The sequence below is a fragment of the Schistocerca serialis genome, chromosome 4, assembly GCF_023864345.2.
Source record: "Schistocerca serialis cubense isolate TAMUIC-IGC-003099 chromosome 4, iqSchSeri2.2, whole genome shotgun sequence".
In the NCBI taxonomy this organism is placed as follows: Eukaryota; Metazoa; Arthropoda; class Insecta; order Orthoptera; family Acrididae; genus Schistocerca; species Schistocerca serialis.
The window spans coordinates 434,402,874-434,423,739 of record NC_064641.1 but is presented as its reverse complement, the minus strand read 5'-3'; the positions used below and the strand labels follow the sequence as shown (position 1 = coordinate 434,423,739).

The 20,866-nt window shown below is 40.2% G+C and overlaps 1 pseudogene; it reads right to left on the bottom strand.

Annotated features, from left to right (window-relative positions):
• The window catches only part of LOC126474522 (cholinesterase-like), a 57,367-nt pseudogene that overhangs the window by 16,540 nt on the left and 19,961 nt on the right, over positions 1–20,866 (bottom strand).

The following is a 20,866-nucleotide window of genomic DNA, read 5'->3' as shown; positions in this document are numbered from 1 at the left end:
GCATAGTGCAAAACTATGTATTTACGCATACATTATCGAAAAAGATTTTCCCTGACAGAACAGTGAGGGATTCCAGCCCTATTCCAAGCAACCAATAATGAGTATGTGACTTGGAGCATATCTCGGAATACTATATTGATCCTCACACATACAGTCCAGCCATAGCCCTAATTTATTAACGTCTCTATATTGTTCACTTCTGACGACTGAAAATCATATATCCATCAGCATAAAAGTCCAGCATGAATATATGAAAAATCAGTGATTTTTTCAAAAGTATTTACGTGATTAAACTGTTAAAAGACACAAAAATTCTATGCCAAAATTATTCGAACGCTGATTCTACCTTTTAATTCTGGGTTATTTGATTAATCATACATATACCAGTCCCAAGAGTCTATCCAAATCTAAATGTTGAGCGGTCTGCTTCATCTATACAAAAAATTAAATAAAATTGAATCATGACTGGTGCCATCGTTCTATCGAAAGACTCTAGCAGACATACGATATAAATCTAATGGCAACGAAAAAGCTTCTCGTCCATCACGTACTCATGAAAAACAAATGGTCTGTATCCATAGAACGAAAAAAAAAGAAAAAGAACTCCAATCGCCAGACGATACATACCGAATTCCGCGGAAGTGGTGCCAATTATGATGGGGACTTGGCTAAAACGACCCTCATTTAATATTCTGATTGGCGATTCTGCTAAGAATGCGCCCTGTAGATTTGGCTCTATGTGAGGTTCCCACAGACCTGCTACGACCAGCATTTTCTCCTGAAAAAGAGGTAATTTTTCAGTTAAATTCTGAAGTGTAACAACTGCTTTTTAAATTTTAATTTACAGAGACATCAAGAACGAATCAGCGTCAAATGAACGATCCATCTATTCCTATGTTGAAGCAGCATACTTCAGCATTGACCTTGTGAAATGAAACAACCTATTATATGTTTTCCTTTTTAGTCGTCTGTCCTCTGACTAATTTGATGCGGGCTGCGTCAGACTTGCATGTACCTTCTCAGTTAGCTGTTGGATGTATTCAGAACTCTGTCTTCCGCAATAGTTTTCGCCCTCTATCGCTCCCTCTAGTGCCAAGGCGGTCATTACCTGATGTCGTAACGCAAGTCTTATCATCTTGTCACTCCTTCTTGTCAGTGTTTTCCACAAGTTCCTTTCTTCGCCGATTCTGCTGAGAAACTTCTCACTCCTTATCTTGTCCGTCCACACAGATTCCAACATTCTTCTGTAGCACTACATCTCATATGCGTTAATTCTCCTGTGTTCCAGTTTTCGAACAGTACGTTATTCACTACCATACAATGCTGTGCTTCAAGCGTACATTCTCAAAAATTTCTTCTGAAATTAAAAACTATGTTTGATACCAGTTAACTTGTCTTGGGCCGAAATGCACAATTTACCGGTGGTATTCAGGTTTTTATAACCTTCTTGTTTCGTCCTGCATGGTCTGTTTTGCTTCCAAGATAGCAGAATTACTTAGTGTCATCAACGGTTGTGTTAACCTACTAAATCTTTGCTATTTATCACTGCATTGTATTGTATTGTGTGGAACTGGGGACCTAGAAACGACGGAGAGGCTTCGTCGCCGCCGTAGCCCTTCCTCAGTGGTTCACAACCCCACAACAGGCTACAGCAGTCCACCCACCCCACCGCCGCCACACAACGAACAAAGGGTTATTGTGCTGTTCGACCCCCAGTGAACCCCCCGAGAACGTCTCACAGCAGACGAGCGTAATTCCAATGTTTGCGTGATAGAGTAATTATGGTGTACTCGTACGTGGAGACAATGCGCAGCAATCGTCGACGTAGTGTAACTGAGGTGGAATATGGGGAAACAGCCCGCATTCGCGAAGGAAAATGGAAAACCGCCTTAAAAATCATCCATAGGCTGACCGGCACACCGGACCTCGACATAAATCCGCCAGGTGGATTCGTGTCGGGGACCGGCATGCCTTCCCGCCCGGAAAGCAGTCTGTTAGATCGCACGGCTAACTGGGCGTACATTACTTCTCATTAATTTAGTATTTTTCTGGTTTATTTTTATTCCGTATTATGTACTCATTAGAGTTTTCATTCCGTTCAATAAATCTTGTAATTCTGCTTCAGTTCACTGACGAAAGCAATGTCATCAACGAATGTTATATTGACATAAAAAAATGGCTCTGAGCACTGTGGGACTTGACATCTGAGGTCATCAGTCCCCTAGAACTTAGAACTACTTAAACCTAACTAACCTAAGGACACCACACACACCCATGCCAGAGGCAGGATTCGAACCTGCGACCGTAGCGGTCGCGCGGTTCCAGACTGAAGCGCCTAGAACCACTCGGTCACCTCGGCCGGCTATCATTGATATCCTTTCAGCTTCAATTTTAATACCATTGTGGAATCTTTCTTTTATTTCCGTGACTGATTCTTCGATGTATAGATTGAACAATAGGGGCAAAAATTTTTAACCAAGTTTTAAACTCTTTATTCCCAGTTATTAGTTCCTGGTCGTCCAGCCTTACTGTTCCCTCGCTGTTCTTTTCATATTGTATATTACCCGTCTTTTCTTATAGCTTACTCCCATTTTTCTGAGTATTCTGAACATCTTGTACTATTTGACATTGTCAAACGCCAGAACGTGGTCTGCCTCTGGATCACGGGGTCCCGGGTTCGATTAACGGCCTGGTTGGGGATTTTCCGTGCCCGAGGTCTGTGTGTTTGTGTTGTTCTCATCATTTCATCATCATCATCATCATCATCATTCGTGACAGTGGCTGGATTGGACTGTGTAATAATTGGGAATTCGTGCGGGCGCTGATGACCGGACAGTTGAGAGCCCCACAAACAAAAATCATCATCATCATTGTCTAACGCTTTTTCCAGATTGACAAATGCTATGAACGTGTCATAACTTTTCTTTATTTTGGTTTTGTTATCAAGCACAACGTCAGAACTGCTTCTGTAGTGCCTCTACCTCTTTCTAAAACCAAACTAACCGTCATCTACAATACTCTAAATTTTCTTTTCCATTAGAAGTTTGGATGCATGAGCTTTTAAGCAGATTGTGCGATAATTCTCGCCCTTATCTGTCTTTCCTATTTTCGGAATGGTATGTCGCGAGATTCTGCACACTATCATGAATAGACGTTTAGTTGCCCATTAGCCCAATGATTTTAGAAATTGCAATGAAATGTTGTCTATCCCGTATGCCTTAATTGTTTTCAAGTCTTTTAGAGTTCTTTAAAGTTCTAATACTGGATCCCCTGGATCCCAGTTTCTTCTCCTGTCTCGTCATCGGGCAGGTCTTCCCTTCATCGAGACCTCCAATGTCTCCTTTCCACCAGCTCACCCTCTCCTCTCCGTTTATCAGTGGAATTCCCATTTCACTCTTTGTGTTACAATTTTGTATTTTAATTTCACCGAAAGTTGCTTTAACTTTTCTACATGGTGAGTAAGCCCTTCTGATGATCATTACTTTTTCGATTTCTGCACATCTTTCCTGCAGCCATTTCGCCTTGCGTGCCTTGCACTTCCTATTTATTCCTTTTCTAAGGGAATTATATTACTGTATTGCTGTCTTCCCGAACAGTTTTGTACTTCTTCTTCCGTCGATCAGTTATATTTCTCATGGTACCAACGTTTCTTCGCTGTTACCTTCCTCATACCTAAGTTTGACTGTCCATTATTTGTGAATGCCCCTTTTAGAGACATCCATCCTCTTCAACTGAACTGCCTATTGATGTATACTTTATCGTGGTATCCACATTGTTAACGATCTTCATATGTGTCTGATTATTCCTAAGTTCTTCTGTATCCCTCTTTCTTCCACACGGATTCTTTCGAACGACTCTCGTGAACGTCGGTCTACTCTTCATCGTTACTAAATTATGATCTGAGTCTGTTCAAATGGTTCAAATGGCTCTGAGCGCTATGGGACAACACACAATACAGTCTCTGATTTCAGAATCTCTGTCTGACCATGATGTAATCCAGCTGGAATCTTCCCCGGTCTCCAGGTCTTTGGCAAGTGCGAAACTGACTGGAGTAATCGCTATTACTATCTAAAACGTGTTGTAAACCTTAGTTAGTCTTTTTCCTCTCTCGTTCCCACGGCCTAGTCCGTATTCTCTCGTAAGTCTTTCCTCTATTCCTTCCTCTGCAACCACGTTCCAATCCCCCATCATTATTACATTTTCATATTCATATATATATTTTTAATTATCTGGTCCATATGCTGAAATGATTTCTCTATAGTTGACGTGTCCTGTAATGAACGATTGGTATGGGGTGGCAGCATGATCGTGTTTATGCCTGGTCAGCTGACAGGGACAGCTATTTTCATAATTGCAGCCATGTTCAAATGGTTCAAATGGCTCTGAGCACTATGGGACTCAACTGCTGAGGTTATTAGTCCCCTAGAACTTAGAACTAGTTAAACCTAACTAACCTAAGGACATCACAAACATCCATGCCCGAGGCAGGATTCGAACCTGCGACCGTAGCGGTCTTGCGGTTCCAGACTGCAGCGCCTTTAACCGCACGGCCACTTCGGCCGGCCCTGCAGCCATGTTATGCGGATATTAAACGCTGCTTTCGTGATACTGTATCACTCACGTGTACGTAGAACTTAATAAAAAGTAAATTATACAGAAATTAACAAATACATGAAATATACACCACTGCCTCTCCTAAGATTTCTGTCTAAATATTGGTGACTAAAATAACAGGGCTCCCTCCTCGACAATAAGAACATTGCCTTTACGACGTACTTGTGGCACATAGCTTCAGTTAATCATATTTAATGGGTTGTAAAACAACAGAAATTTGCCTGTCATCTGGCAATGATAGGATGGGTGTAGCACAGCTTGTGTTTGCTATCAGATTGCTTGTGGCAAAGTTGATGGTTCATCGTAAAAGTGGTACGTCGAGCCAACCACACGCATCTGAACATCTATTTTTTAAAGTTTTTTTAATGATTCTGTATTTTTGAATGTCTTATGGACGTTGAAAGATTTAAATTTTAGCGCGTTAAAGATACAATAAACTGTGTGCCGGACAAGGCTCGAAGCAGGGAATCTGCCTTTCACGGACAGAAGTCCGTCTGCATACGCAGCAGGATTAGTGCCTTTGGGAATTTTAGGTTGGTAGGCTTGTGGGTCTTGTGGGTGAGTATCAGTGTGCGTGTGTGTGTGTGTGTGTGTGTGTGTGTGTGTGTGTGTGTGTGTGTATGGGGGTGGGGGAGAGGGGGAAAGAGAGAAAGAGAGAGATAGAGAGAGACGTACAGATAGGAGACCAGCTCATGCGGCTTGATACTCGCCTATTAATTATTTTAAATACACTCGTCCAGATATTTTAAAGTACGGGCACTGGCATTGTCGAGCGTCGCAGAAGTAACGCCGAAATTAAGAATGCTACAATTTGCAATTACTGCAAGCTATGACCCAGGAATATAAAATTAATCGCTTCTGTACTGCTACAAGACTGCAGTTGAGTACAGAAAAGGTGGTTCGTATATGAAACTTACCCTTAGTAAAGTAGTGTGTTTCTCACACAGGAAACAGTCAAGATATGCATCACATACACCAGGTAAAAGTATACGGAATGATGATATTTCGCTTTAAAAGTTGCAGGCCCTTTCTCTTTATGGATCAAACTATTCGGGCATGAGTAACTCAACTTTATGCAAATTGGTTTCAACCTTCACCTATCTCTGTGCTGGTAAATTCTGAAATAAATCATTGCAGTACTGATGAATCAGTACTGCTAGCGAAAATTGTAAGTTGAAATCATGACATCTGCATTTCATTTAGCTTTTCCCGATGTAACTGTTACCCTTTTATATCGGGTAGGTAAAACGCAGGGTTTGAACCACTTCAGTCAGGAAACCAATCAGAACTGAGGAAACACCTGCGTTTCTTCAAACCTGTTGAAATGAACAAGTTACGGCGAATGAAAGTTGAACTGAAATTTGAAAAATGAGAAATAAAGAACCCACTTAGTAGTAGAGCAAATAAAGTTATTAATGTGTCAGTCTGACTTGATTTCCAACATAGACGTGTTATGTTAGTGAAGCTGTGTCAGTATTTAACAACACTGTTGTGGGGCGGCGGATAAGTTTGTATAAATTTAGTCTAATGTATAAATGCTTGCGTGTTGAATCAGTTTCTAGCTTTTAGAATGTTGTTATTGCTGTCTTTTGCCGTTCTCAACACTGGCTCTCTATTTACTCCGTGACCCCCAGAAAGTGATTTAATGAAACTTGGAGCCAGTAAATAGATATCCTAGTGCCCACTTTACCTGAGAATGTTCTTATAGCTGCAGCTTATAACTCTGAGGAATTAGGAGATTGTCCGGGATTTCTAATCAAAAACGGTTTTCCAAAATAGTTGAGTATATTCTGAAATTCACTGATAAACAACACAAGTATCCCTACAACCTAACTACCAGAACAGTTCAGAGTCTAATACGCTGATGCAACTATAATTGTCCGAATCAAATGTTAAAAAGAATGCTCGCCATAATTTGATGAAAATATTTCATCAAACGCCACGCTAAATTTTTGGTAGAATGTCTGTCCCGCGACGGCACGTGAAAATACGACAATACGCAAACTGAAGCTAGTTAATGAAAATCATTCCAGAATTAACACTTCACATATAATGTTTTCATAGTTCCGCGTATCTCTAGTAACTTAATACGGCACCCATGGCTGTTGGTAGCAGATACACTGATGCGACGCGACTACCGACACAGATGGCGTGTCATTCAGCGTCTGGAGAGAACTGGGGCCTTGCCTTCCTCGCGCAGTGTTCTTATATATAAAGCCGCGGTGCGGACGGCTGAGGGATCGCCTGATCTTTCCGGCTCTCTCGACTAGCCGCTGGGCTAGTAACGCACCACTTCAAGTTACATAATAATTTATAGCTTCTTTGGCTGATGGCCGAAGAAGCTCTTAATTTATACGTGCATTCAGCACGCAGGTAAGTATTGATAATAAAATTTTGACGTGGCAAAGTTAAATACTTTCGGCGAGAGAATTAATTTAATTGCCCTGCACGCACTAGATGAGCTCTGAACTGTCCCTTTTGAGATCCGCTATCGCTATAATTTTATAGGTATTAAAAAGAAACTTTACACATCTTCATAATCATAGCGGACCTCCAACCTATTTAAATCTAAACATCCTAGCCTTATTTACTAGCCTACTTAATCTATCTTACTTCCTTCAGTTTTGAGATGAAAACCACAAAATCATGAATTTCCACTAAAGTCTTAATTTGTGAAATCCAAAGTACTATTTTTATTAAATCATTATGAAAGATGAATCTAAATATAAATTTTGAAGTCTCTAGCTCTGTTCTGTTGCGCCAATGATTTTTCCAGAAAAACGTCCAAATCTCGGAAATGGCTGAAGTTATCGAACTGATATTTAACACACATTAATTTAGTATTATTTCTGACATGCTAGAAAAGTTTTAGTTCATTTGCTTGATTTTTAATGTATTGCGCAACATTTATGACGTCAGAGCTAGTTACAGCAGACTGGCTGGCACACAATGGAAACTGATGTGAATTTACAACAGCGTGAGTAGGCTGCTTCCCTACATCACCCTCTACTTAAATTTTTTGTTTATGAATGTTAATGAATGAAAAAAAAATTTAACTACAAAAAGGGAAGCAAGAGTACAGTTTAACTCCCTATGAAAATTCAAAATTGAAATATAAACCTGTAGAAACATTAAAGAAAACTAATTACCTACATTAATTATTTAAATTGTAGGCATGTTCACTGCCTTTGAAACAATGTCATTACTCAAAATTTTTAAGCAAAGTCAATGAAATATTTTGGCATACATATTGCCTTAGACAAACAAACACATACAAATTGAAAAATTATGAAAATCTTAGATCCATTAAATACATTTTTTACATACACAAATTCAAAGAAAATAACATGATACATAAACAGATGATTATCTCTTAGCAGTCTTTTCTAAACCTGAAAGAAAAGTTCACAAATAATTTTTACACACGTGGTTGTAGCCGCTTTGGCTGGCGTCCTACACTTCCATTCACAAGGGTAGAGGAGGGGAAGTTGCTATGGTGTGCGTCCTTCACGTTCTCTCTAAATTACATGGGGGAAAGGGGAGGGGTCACTGTGAGTTGTGTCCAAGTCACTCCACGCTTTCACGCAGCTACCAGGCTGCCATTATCTGGTTTGTCCTGTAGAACAAACAAAAAGAGTGCCTCAGACTCTGTTCACTTAATATCTAAGGGTGGGTCACAATGAAATGGGGATATATACATTTTCTCTTCCAATATGTTACTGGAACAAAGTTAACAGAATTTTTTTTTCAGTATTAGTCTCGCGGTTACTTAACTGTCATAAAATCGTTAAACAAATGGCTCAAAACGCCTTTAGTCATGTATGGAAAAAATTTATGCTCCTAAGGCATACAGTCATAAATCATATTTAATCTGAATTTATTATTTCTGGGCCAGAATACTGAACCAATGCTCGGTACATTCCTGACAAATCTGCATCTTATTTACTTAACTGACCCATCTTTGATTACTTTATTCTTAGAGATAGTATGAGTATGATTAGTGGTTGTTTTCTCAGCTTCCATGTACATGTGAGTAACTTTTGGTAATAGTACAGTTTTGAGTGTTCAAAACACACTACGTTTAGTTGACTACAAAATCCACTTATTGGTCCTCTGCTGTTGTCAGTTCCACATCTACAATTAGGTACTTACTTACTTTGAAGTGTATTTATGCTGAGCTAAAATTAATGTTTCACGTCTGTCAGTATGTAATTTATTTACTTTGCTAGTGTATGTACTTATTTAACACTCACTGTATTAATATTTAAAGCATAGGATAGCACATTTATTTCATATTCATAGTGTACTGCAGCTGATTAGTTTGCTCACGCGACAATCCATTTCCACTCGATCGGACGCTGAAACCTCAGGTAGTCTCTCTCGGACCTACCACTAAACTGCATCAAATAATTATGGACGAACGTAATGCTAAATTTCTTAAACCTATAGGACACCATGAGCTGCTCTGTCTCATCTAACATAAGGGTACCTATGGTCGCATTCACGCCTCCAACTCATAACCTCAATACGTGTAGGTGTATCCTGTCACACACTACACTAAAATAATGGCCAGCTCCAACCTTATAAATACTTCAGGGACGTGTCCTTCACGTCTCAACCACAAACACTGCCCAATTCCATTACACTGCCTTTCCTTGCTACACCAGGTGAGTTCATCCTTACAACTTATCTGCATATTTTTCATAACACTAAGCAATCTTTTTCTTACTATTTATTAGTTAGCTCTAATGCATACACTAGGTTTCACTACCACTTCAGATACTGCTTGTACATGAATTCATATATCCCTTTAAATTACTGTTGGTGGACCATTTTCAATAAAACAACACTTTGTACTTATTATATTACCAGGGTACTATACATAATTGTTACTCAAATACATTTTTTTTATCTTAATTACATCATACTTCTCTATTGTTTGTCACTATTAGGTTTGTCACATTAGGTATTTTGTTCACTAATCGGTAGATAGAATGGTTACATAACTCAAGGCTTGATAGTTATAACGGAAAATTTTCATGTCTGGAAAGAAGAGGTCGAAAATTTTTTTTGTAGATAGGAAAGATGAAGAATGAGTGAGACCTGAAAGGGAAAGAAGATCTCACACAGCTGGGACTGCACAGCTGCCACACTGTGTAGAGGTTACAGAACAACCTCCTCCCTACAGCATTCATTCATTACCTATGAATTTCTTTAAGTCAATCACGTTCCTGAGACCTAAGAGCTTCTTACTTTTAGGGTACTCTAGCCTATATGCATTGGCATGTGGTTTTCCTATTATCCTGAAAGGTCCTTGGTATACAAACATGAATTTCTTTGTTTCTGCATTTACTTTCCTTGATTTTTCTTTGGTTTTGACGAGGACTAATTGACCTATTTCAAAGCTAGTAGGTACAGCTTTTGCGTCATGACGCTTCTTCCTATCCAACGCTCTTTTTCTCATATTAGCCCTGGCCTTTAGTTTCTTCTCGTCTGTGGATATTTGCGTTAGAATAGGGAATTCTACCATATCTGCAATCACATTGTGCGGTTCTTGGCCAAACATCAATTCACAAGGTGCAAAACCAGTTGCATCGTGTCTTAAGTTGTTAATTACATTCTCGAAATACTTAATGTGCTCTGCCCAACTTGAGTGTTTCCGAGCACAATAAGTTCTGCAAAGCCTATTCAATTCCCTCATAATACGTTCACTCATATTTCCTTGGGGGAAATACGCAGATATTTTCAGATGTTTCACGCCGGCCTTATCTAGACATTCCTTAAATTTATCAGAAGTAAATTGAGGTCCATTGTCAGACAGCAAATTCTTCGGAACGCCAACGTTCACGAAGAAATCTTTTTCCAACTTTTCAACCAATGTTTTTGCATTTGCTCTTTTAATTGGGTATAGCTTAACATATTTACTGAATCCATCCACCACAACAAAAACATGGGTGCAACCACCTCTCGAAACAGGAAGAGGGCCAAACAAATCACAAGCCAGTAATTCTAGGGTTTCAGTTGGCTCTACTGAATGCATATCCCCTTGTATTCTGGTGTTGGCAGCACGGACTTTCTGGCACACTACACACGATGCTAGACGCTTGGCCACACGGCGGTACATGTTGTCAAACACAACCTTCTCTTGTAATTTCGCAATGCACTTCTTTGCACCGTAGTGCCCATACCTCAGGTGTACATAGTCGATTAGCAAGTCTACATGTTGTGAGGGAAAGCACAGCTTCCACTCAGAAACACCTACCTTTTTCCTTCTAAACAGAATACCTTTATGCAGACAATAGTATTGTGAAACCTTAGGATAGTTCGCATTTCCTAAATAGCTCTTCACTAATTTCAATTGGTCATCTGCATTCTGCTCACGTCTCAAGTTCTTAATCACTCTCTTTAATGCACTTTCTTCCTTTACTTCGTGCAATGCAAACATTCGAATTTCATTTGGGTCTGTTGCTGCAATTCCCGCGTCATCACAGAGCTCCGCACTTCTAGATAACCCATCAGCTACCAGATTGTCTTTCCCTTGAATATACCTAACCTCAAGGTCAAACTGCTGGAGATACAAAGACCATCTTACCAAACGAGAATTCCTCAACTTACAGGTCTTTAAAAAGGTCAATGCCTTATGGTCACTGTAAACAATTATCTTGTGACCTAATAAATACTGCTCAAACTTCTGTACCCCAAATACAATTGCTAATGCTTCCAGTTCTGAGATGCCGTAATTTCTCTCTGCTGCCTGTAAAGATCGACTGGCGAAAGCTATAGTCTTGTGCACTTCTTGTTCGTTCTCTATTTCTACTTGGAATATCTCCACAGCTATACCATAGCCACTAGCATCAACAGACATACAGAAAGGTTTTTCAAAGTCAGGATGATGCAAAATTGGACTATTAATTAAAGACTGTTTAAGCACCTCAAACGCCTGTTGACATTCTGCTGTCCAAACCCAAGGGGTATTCTTTTTCAGCAGGAGGTGAAGACAGGGAGCATTAAAAGCCTGGTCACTAACAAAACGCCTATAGAAGCCGAAAAGACCGAACATTGATCTCAACTGCTTCTTGTTTCTGGGAGCCTCAAATTTTTCAATTACTGCTAGCTTGCCTGGGTCAGGCAGAATACCTTTTCCACTTATCCTATATCCCAAGAAACCTATTTCCTCTTTAACGCACTCTGTCTTTTCAATCTTTAGTTTCATGCCACCTTTCTCAATAGCCTCTAACACTTCCTCTAATAAATCTATGTGTTCTTCCCAGGTAGGAGTTGCTATTAACAGATCATCTACGTAAACTGTTATTTTATTGCTTAAAGCAGGTCCTAAAACATGGCACATCACACGTACGAAAGCACAAACAGAGATATTAAGTCCGAAAGGTACCACACGGTATTGGTAACAAACTCCTTCGTACAAGAAAGCTGTGTACTTCCTTGAACTTTCCGCCAGTGGCAAATTCCAATACCCACACGTGATGTCCATAGACGTTAAGAATTTTACTCCCCGGAATTTTTGCAGTAATTCGTCCATGTTCTGCGGTCTATCACTTTCCCTAATCACTATTTCATTCAACCAACGAGCGTCCAAGACCAATCTGACACTCCCGTCTCTTTTTGGTACAACAACAAGAGGATTATTGTACTCACTGACCGCTTTTTCAATCACACCCCACTCTAGCATTCTCTGTATCTCCTTCCGAACTGCCTCCTTCCTAGCTACATGTATTTGGTATGGCTTCCTGAAAAACACTTGGCCGGGTTTCACTTGTAATTGACATTCATAACCCTTGACTATGCCAGGTCGATCCGAAAATACCTTATGATGCCTTTTTAGAACCTGTCTCAGTTCTTCCTTTTGATTGTCTGAAATCCTATCGATTTCCTGCAATTTAGCTTCTATTTTGTCTAAAATAATTGCTTCTTCTTCTTCTTCTGTGTTCAGCTTATTGTCATTACGATTAACACCTTCGTCCCAATATCTCCTGTTTTTCAGAACTCGTATAGGCAGCTCCCAAGTTTCATGATCAGTTACTACATGTTTATCACTAAAAGGTACTATAATTACTCCGGTTATTGGCAAGACCATTTTTAACTGGCTTCTTTCAAAGTCAACAACACTCTGATATTTTGACAAGAAATCTATGCCAATTAAAACCTCAATACTGAGATTGTTTACAATTAAACATGGATGATCAATTATATTACCATTAATGTTAAAGGGCAGTAAAGCTTCTTGCTTTACCGTTTTTGACACCTTGCCAGTAGCACCAATTATTCTTAGTCCTGATACCCTCATTACAGTAAGTTTGTCTTTACCAGGTAATGCATCAAAGAAGGACTGAGATATTGCACTCACCTCACTTCCACTGTCTAAGAGGCAACGTACATTGATACCCAACATATTCACTATTATTATAGGGTGGCTTATTCTAGGTTGTACAGGTGGTTCCTCACATTCATCTAGTAGTTCCTTTTGGATTTGTCTCCAACTAAAGTGATCGACATCTGTCTTCATTATATTTAGGTCACAGTGAGTAGGGGTTTCCTGAATTACATTTTCAGCTGCCTTTTCCAGTCGGTCTATTAATTTTAAATCGAAACACCGCACGACTTCATTACATTTAGTTTGCTGAACATGACCCAAATTACTGTAGTCTGAGCGATTCTGCGCCTCCAGACCGGGCATAACATTAGTTACAGCTAAACCACTTTCACCATTATCGTCGGTTTCCTTCTCAAATGACAACTGGTCACAGCTACTGGGTTCATTGACCCCAAACAGCCTACCCTCTACATTCCCACTTATCTCCTGTCCTAAATCTATTAGTACATTATCAACATCCTGCACAGGCACTTTAGATAAGAGCACATCATCCTCATCGTAAATATAAGCATGAATTTCTTCTGCTTCTTCATCTGACAATTCAGTATTTTGTAGCTCATCCCTACTGTTACACTGCTGCGCCTTCTCTTTCTCTTCCCACTTAGAAAGCGTCTCTAACACGGTATCTATCAAATACTGTGAGTGATCTAATATTTCTGTTGTATCCTTAGGTGCTACCGACTCTTCATCCACATGTTCAGTTTGAGTATTCTGATCTGTCTTACCAATTCCCTTAACTACTGGCATAGGAAAAGTAACCGCCTGGTGAGCGCCAGTGTCCTCATAGACGGGAACTAGTTTTCCTGCCTCGGCCTACTATCGTTTCCTTTAGTTTCATTATAGTTGACTGGCATAGCCTTACTTTCCGTACTGTTGTTTACATGCATATTTCTGTTTGGAACAAAATTATTATCCCTTGGATGCCATTGTTGGTTCTGATAATTATTTCCCCAATTCCTACCTCTCTTAGGATTACGAACACCTACTGTTCTGATGTTTACATTGCCATTTTGCTCGTTCCTAAAATTACTACTATTATTGTTATTGGCATTTCTGTTATTACGTGCTTGCTCCTCATTGGCAGCAACACGTTCTACACGTTCCAAATACTCAATGAAACGATCCAGATTGTCTCTAGGGGCTGATATAATTCTAGTTTGCCAGTACCATGGCAGTTTAGCTTCCAGACCTAGTATAATCATTTCTGGTTTTAGCTTTTCCGCCAAATGTGACAAACGTGAAATCCATGACCTAGCAAACTCTTTAATAGATTCCTTGCCTGCATTGAAGCGTTTCCCACTCCAAAATTCTCTCAACACTTCATTTTGCTTATTGCTAGACCAATACTCATTAATAAAAGCTGTTTTAAATTCCGCTAAGGTTTTACATTTTAACATAACATCAGCTGACCAACGCATGGCGTCACCTGCTAAATGACTTCTAACAAACGAGATTTTCTCTCGTTCAGACCAAGTTGGTGGAATCACATCTTCAAAATCGTTCCAGAAATCTAGCGGATGGATATTTTTATCTGGATCGAACCGCAAGAACTGCCGACACCCGATAAAAGCGGCGTTTGCAGCTACAACTTGTTGTACATTACCATTACCAGAAGTTACTGAAGCTACTTTACTCTCAATGTTAGCAATGTTAGTACTTATATTTTCTACTTTCATTTCAACATTATCTACTCTTTGCACAATATGAGTAGTGTCAGTTTTGATTGCTTCTACTTCTGCTTGACATATGTTTACTTTTATATTAACATCTTTAAATCTATCTGAGCACAGTTCAGACTCCGCCTCGATCTTTTCTGTTAACTTGTGCTCCAGCTTCACATCTTCCATTTGGAAGTCTTTGCGAACCTCAGCGACTTCGGATTTTATTGTCTTATACATTTCAGAAAATTGTTGAGCAACCTTTTTCTTAATATCCTCATGATTGCAATCAATTTTATAATTCAAACTGTCTAGATCCTCTTTCAACTTATTGCAACCAGCCTTGAAAGTATCGTCCATTACCTCCAATCGCTTATTAAAATTTGTTTGGCTGGCCACAATCTCAGACTTTAATTCAGCATTACTGCTTTTGACCTGTTCACTTATTTCAGACTTTAATTCAGCATTGCTGCTTTTGACCTGTTCACTTATTTCAGATTTTAATTCAGCTGTCATTTGTGCATTACTGGCTGACATTTTTGCATTACTGGCAGCTATTGCTTGTAATATAACATTTAGATCAACAGCCCCAGCATCTTTGGTTTGCTCACTAGCTGGCTTTTTATCACACTCAGAAGACGAAAAACTAGCTCCAATACCAGAATCATCAAAACTAAATGAAACTTCTGATTGATTAGTCATATCTAACTGCTCCTTCTTAAATTCTACCATCTCTGATGACTGTTTCATTTTTAATTCATCAGAGAAACTATCATCCAATAAATTTACAATTTCTACTTTCCGCTTTACTACAGGGGTCTCTATTATTGAATCATTGCCCCTTCCCACACTCCTGTCAGGAGACAATACTTCATATTTCACTTTAACATTATTACTTTCTTGCATATTTACACTCGAACCGATGTCTGTATTAACAGTTCCCTCAACAGACATAGGTTCTAATTTAAGTTTAAACTCAGTTTCTTTTGGCGGTTCCATCGCCGACAGTCTTTTAGTGCAGGTTAGTAAAACTTTTAACAGCTTTTCACTTAACTTAGTTCCTTTTGCACGACGTATGGCGTTGCCGGCGCGGCGTACCAGGATTCCTGATGCGACGTGGCACGTTGAACTGCAGACGGCTCTCCGACGGCTATTGTGTGTTTGCGTGGCACGCAATTGCAGGCTCTGCGCCGGCTGCTCCAGCGAACGACTGCGGTGCGGCGAGACTGGCTTTTCGCGATGCCGGCAGCACCGCTAGACTCAGTGCCCGCTCCGTCAATCCAGATGCGTTGTTAATCCAATTTCGTCGTCCACATGCACACGTAACACATTCACTGTTTTATACTCAGTTGCATGTCGCATTTCACTCGCGAATCCGAATAGTTAAAAATCACTTTCACTTAGTTGATTTCCCGGCCGATGCACCATATGTGGGGCGGCGGATAAGTTTGTATAAATTTAGTCTAATGTATAAATGCTTGCGTGTTGAATCAGTTTCTAGCTTTTAGAATGTTGTTATTGCTGTCTTTTGCCGTTCTCAACACTGGCTCTCTATTTACTCCGTGACCCCCAGAAAGTGATTTAATGAAACTTGGAGCCAGTAAATAGATATCCTAGTGCCCACTTTACCTGAGAATGTTCTTATAGCTGCAGCTTATAACTCTGAGGAATTAGGAGATTGTCCGGGATTTCTAATCAAAAACGGTTTTCCAAAATAGTTGAGTATATTCTGAAATTCACTGATAAACAACACAAGTATCCCTACAACCTAACTACCAGAACAGTTCAGAGTCTAATACGCTGATGCAACTATAATTGTCCGAATCAAATGTTAAAAAGAATGCTCGCCATAATTTGATGAAAATATTTCATCAAACGCCACGCTAAATTTTTGGTAGAATGTCTGTCCCGCGACGGCACGTGAAAATACGACAATACGCAAACTGAAGCTAGTTAATGAAAATCATTCCAGAATTAACACTTCACATATAATGTTTTCATAGTTCCGCGTATCTCTAGTAACTTAATACGGCACCCATGGCTGTTGGTAGCAGATACACTGATGCGACGCGACTACCGACACAGATGGCGTGTCATTCAGCGTCTGGAGAGAACTGGGGCCTTGCCTTCCTCGCGCAGTGTTCTTATATATAAAGCCGCGGTGCGGACGGCTGAGGGATCGCCTGATCTTTCCGGCTCTCTCGACTAGCCGCTGGGCTAGTAACGCACCACTTCAAGTTACATAATAATTTATAGCTTCTTTGGCTGATGGCCGAAGAAGCTCTTAATTTATACGTGCATTCAGCACGCAGGTAAGTATTGATAATAAAATTTTGACGTGGCAAAGTTAAATACTTTCGGCGAGAGAATTAATTTAATTGCCCTGCACGCACTAGATGAGCTCTGAACTGTCCCTTTTGAGATCCGCTATCGCTATAATTTTATAGGTATTAAAAAGAAACTTTACACATCTTCATAATCATAGCGGACCTCCAACCTATTTAAATCTAAACATCCTAGCCTTATTTACTAGCCTACTTAATCTATCTTACTTCCTTCAGTTTTGAGATGAAAACCACAAAATCATGAATTTCCACTAAAGTCTTAATTTGTGAAATCCAAAGTACTATTTTTATTAAATCATTATGAAAGATGAATCTAAATATAAATTTTGAAGTCTCTAGCTCTGTTCTGTTGCGCCAATGATTTTTCCAGAAAAACGTCCAAATCTCGGAAATGGCTGAAGTTATCGAACTGATATTTAACACACATTAATTTAGTATTATTTCTGACATGCTAGAAAAGTTTTAGTTCATTTGCTTGATTTTTAATGTATTGCGCAACATTTATGACGTCAGAGCTAGTTACAGCAGACTGGCTGGCACACAATGGAAACTGATGTGAATTTACAACAGCGTGAGTAGGCTGCTTCCCTACACTGTTTGTATAATGTATTTTGTTTTTATGGACTACTCCATATCCATGACGATCTCTTCTATATGTTTTATGAAACAAAAAATGTATATAGGGTGAATATTAATGAAATCGACAAACTGCAGGGACGGATTCCTGACTGCAAACGGAGGAAAAAATGTCCTATGATCATGGAAATGTATCGTTCCCACGGTAGATGGCGCTGACGAATGTTCCTCTGGCCATGTGCCGTGTCTTTCTTGTGTGTTTCAGACTGTGTGAACGACTCAGCTGAATGTAAGTAGCAGAATGGGAACAATCCGAGATGGTGTTCGTCTACAGTCAAGCATATGGAAACAGACACCAACCACATCATATAGCACTTCAAGCCCATTTTGGGCGTTTGTGTGATCATTCTTTCAGAATGTGCGGGGAAATGGCGGACTTCGTGTATAGCAGATCTCGAGGAACAGATTCTACAGTATATTGAGACGAACCCTAGGACAAGCTCCAGGCAAGTGTCCCGCCAACGTGGTGCAAGCCAAAGTACGATTACGAAAGAAAAAAAATGTATTCTGCATGACAACCATTACTTCCCTATCACCTGCAAACCCATGGAGGCCTCTGTGAACATTTGTTACGACGTGGATGCGATGCACCTCTGTGCCGTTTTCCGAGACGATTTGTTGTCGTTGTATGCACACCGTCCACTTCCGGATAAGTTTTCATGTGACCTTGTTTCCTCTGTTTCCAGTCAGGCAACCGTCCCTGCAGTTTTCGGTTTTATTGATGTTAACCCGCTATAAAATAATTTAAACACCAGTATTACATGGACTGTAATTTCCCGAGGATTATCAACAGCAAGTAAGGACGCATGCAAAGAACAACTAACAGCACTGTAACTTCGACCTGTAAACTGAATTACCTCGTCGGTGAGGATAAGATTCCTGTCCACGAGCAGATCGGTGGCGTTTACAGAGCGAAGAAATTCTAAGAGCTGTGGCGAGTCCTCCGTTTCGAAACCGAGGGCAGCTCCAAGTCTGAAGGCGTGGTTGCGAGCTGCGGCCAAGGGGACGAGTCGTCTGATGAAGACGCCGCTCTCTATGATTAACCTTGAGAACAAACCTAGGGAATAAAATGTTCGGAAACGATGTAAGCCACTGTACGCGCTACTTGTTACGCAATGACACAGACGACAAAATAAACGTCACTGCTTCCACAGTGGACAAAACTTCTACCAAACTAAAGCGCCGAAAACAGCTAAAGTAAGTACCAACTGCTCTACATATTACCAAGGACATTATAACCACGATCTGCATTCTGCTGTTTGATGTGGTTATCGACGTGCTGACCTGCAGATGTTGGTGACACCATGTGGAAGGATACGGAGATGCCGCCTGCGCTCTGTCCGAAAACGGTGACCTGCTGAGGGTCGCCGCCGAATCTGGCGATGTTCCTTTGCACCCAGGACATGGCCAGCTGCTGGTCCTTCACGCCCGCGTTGCCGGGTACAACTTGATCACCAGTGCTCAGGAATCCTACAAACGAAGTTTCTCAACAATAACATGTACCTTTCTCGAATCAACAGATTCATTCACAGATACAGATATGTTAGATTTTATCAACGGTACTTCTAAATGAAGGATTTGTGAATGTTTGTTATTTCTGCCCTGGAATTGAAAACTCGAAATTTGCAAAATAGATCATTTCACTTGCGATTCATTCAATACGTGGCTGACGAATGTGGAAGACGTTAGCATTCCACAGCTCTAAGCCTCTAGATGAGCTTCTACCACTATTCAGCACGCTCTCCAAAACGCTCGACTCTTCCTGTTCCCATTTCCATCACCAACTCTGTGTGTTGAGTGGTGGAATAAGATATAGTCCAGTCGACAGGTATCTCAACAGTATATGGCACACTTTCCAAGATGACAATCGACTGTTCAATTGTTACATACACACTTGAGCTCACGAACCACCTACATAACACTTGCGTGTTGTTCAAACCTACGCTAACAAATCCTGCAGCACGCCTTTGAATTACTTCGAAGCATTCGTTTGATCAGACGTAGGGAGGATTCCAGACTCTCGAGCTGTACTCAAAAATGAGTCCCACTATGGTTCTGTACTCGTTCTCCTTTACAAATGGACCACACTATCCTCAAATTTTCCAAAAAACACCGAAATTGCCTCTCTCTATTACCATCCTTACATTTTAATTCCATTAAGCATGGATATTAAACGAGGTTTCGTGTAAAGCAGTACACTACTAATACTGTATTCGAACTTTACAGAATTGTTTTTCCTATTGATTTGCATTAACTTTGAATTTTTCTACATTTCACTTCCTGTCAACAGATCTCCGTTTCAAATGGCACCCACGCTTAGCGACCGGAAATTGCTGACACAGCCGTTGGCTGGTGATGAGTTCTGTTGTTTCTAGGAGCGAACTATTATTTGGTTAATAATAGAAACTGAAGCTATATTTTAATGAATTACTCAATATGAGGCACGATCACAAATTTTACTAAATGTTTTCCATGTTACAGCAAATGTATTCGCCTTTGCGAATATGAACCACAGTCGACTGACTATTGGAATGGCCACAATGGAAATTTTTCACGGATTAGGACTCTAACCTGGATTTCCCACTTTTATCAGAGTGGTCACCTTAACAGTTTCGACCATCCGAATACGAATCAAGGCCGGACCCACACTTCCAAATGTCGTCGTCCATGTGTCTACTACAGGTAGAAAATATTTATTGAGAGTCCAAGGCCTGGCATTGGCTAATAAATACGAAATAGCAGTGCCTATGTTATTAAGAAGTATGACACAATTTTCCTTCGGACATGTATGCTGGCCATGTTTCCTTCTCAAATGGTTCAAGCGTTTAAGACGACCGCTCGCGTAAAGTGGTGAATCTGGGTTTGAGTTCTCGTTCAGCACAAAATTTAGCTGTCGTCATTCCAATGTACAGCCAACAGAGATTCATATTTGCAGCAGAGAATACATTTCCTGAATCCATGCTACTTTCAGGTAAAAACTTATGCAGTGGCAGTTGGTCGGTACGAGTCGCTCAGGACACTGCACTGTCAGCACTGGAAGATAAACAGTAAAATCTTCCTTCTCTCACTCCAGACTGAACACTCTACAGATCCCTGTGCCCTTGAGGTAATCGTCTAACTTAGCTCACGGTCCCAATTCACCATCGTCATTTCAAATTCTGCACATCTTAGTTATTGCTGTCTCTGTAAGTATTTTTGTTTATCACTGAGCAGAAAAACTG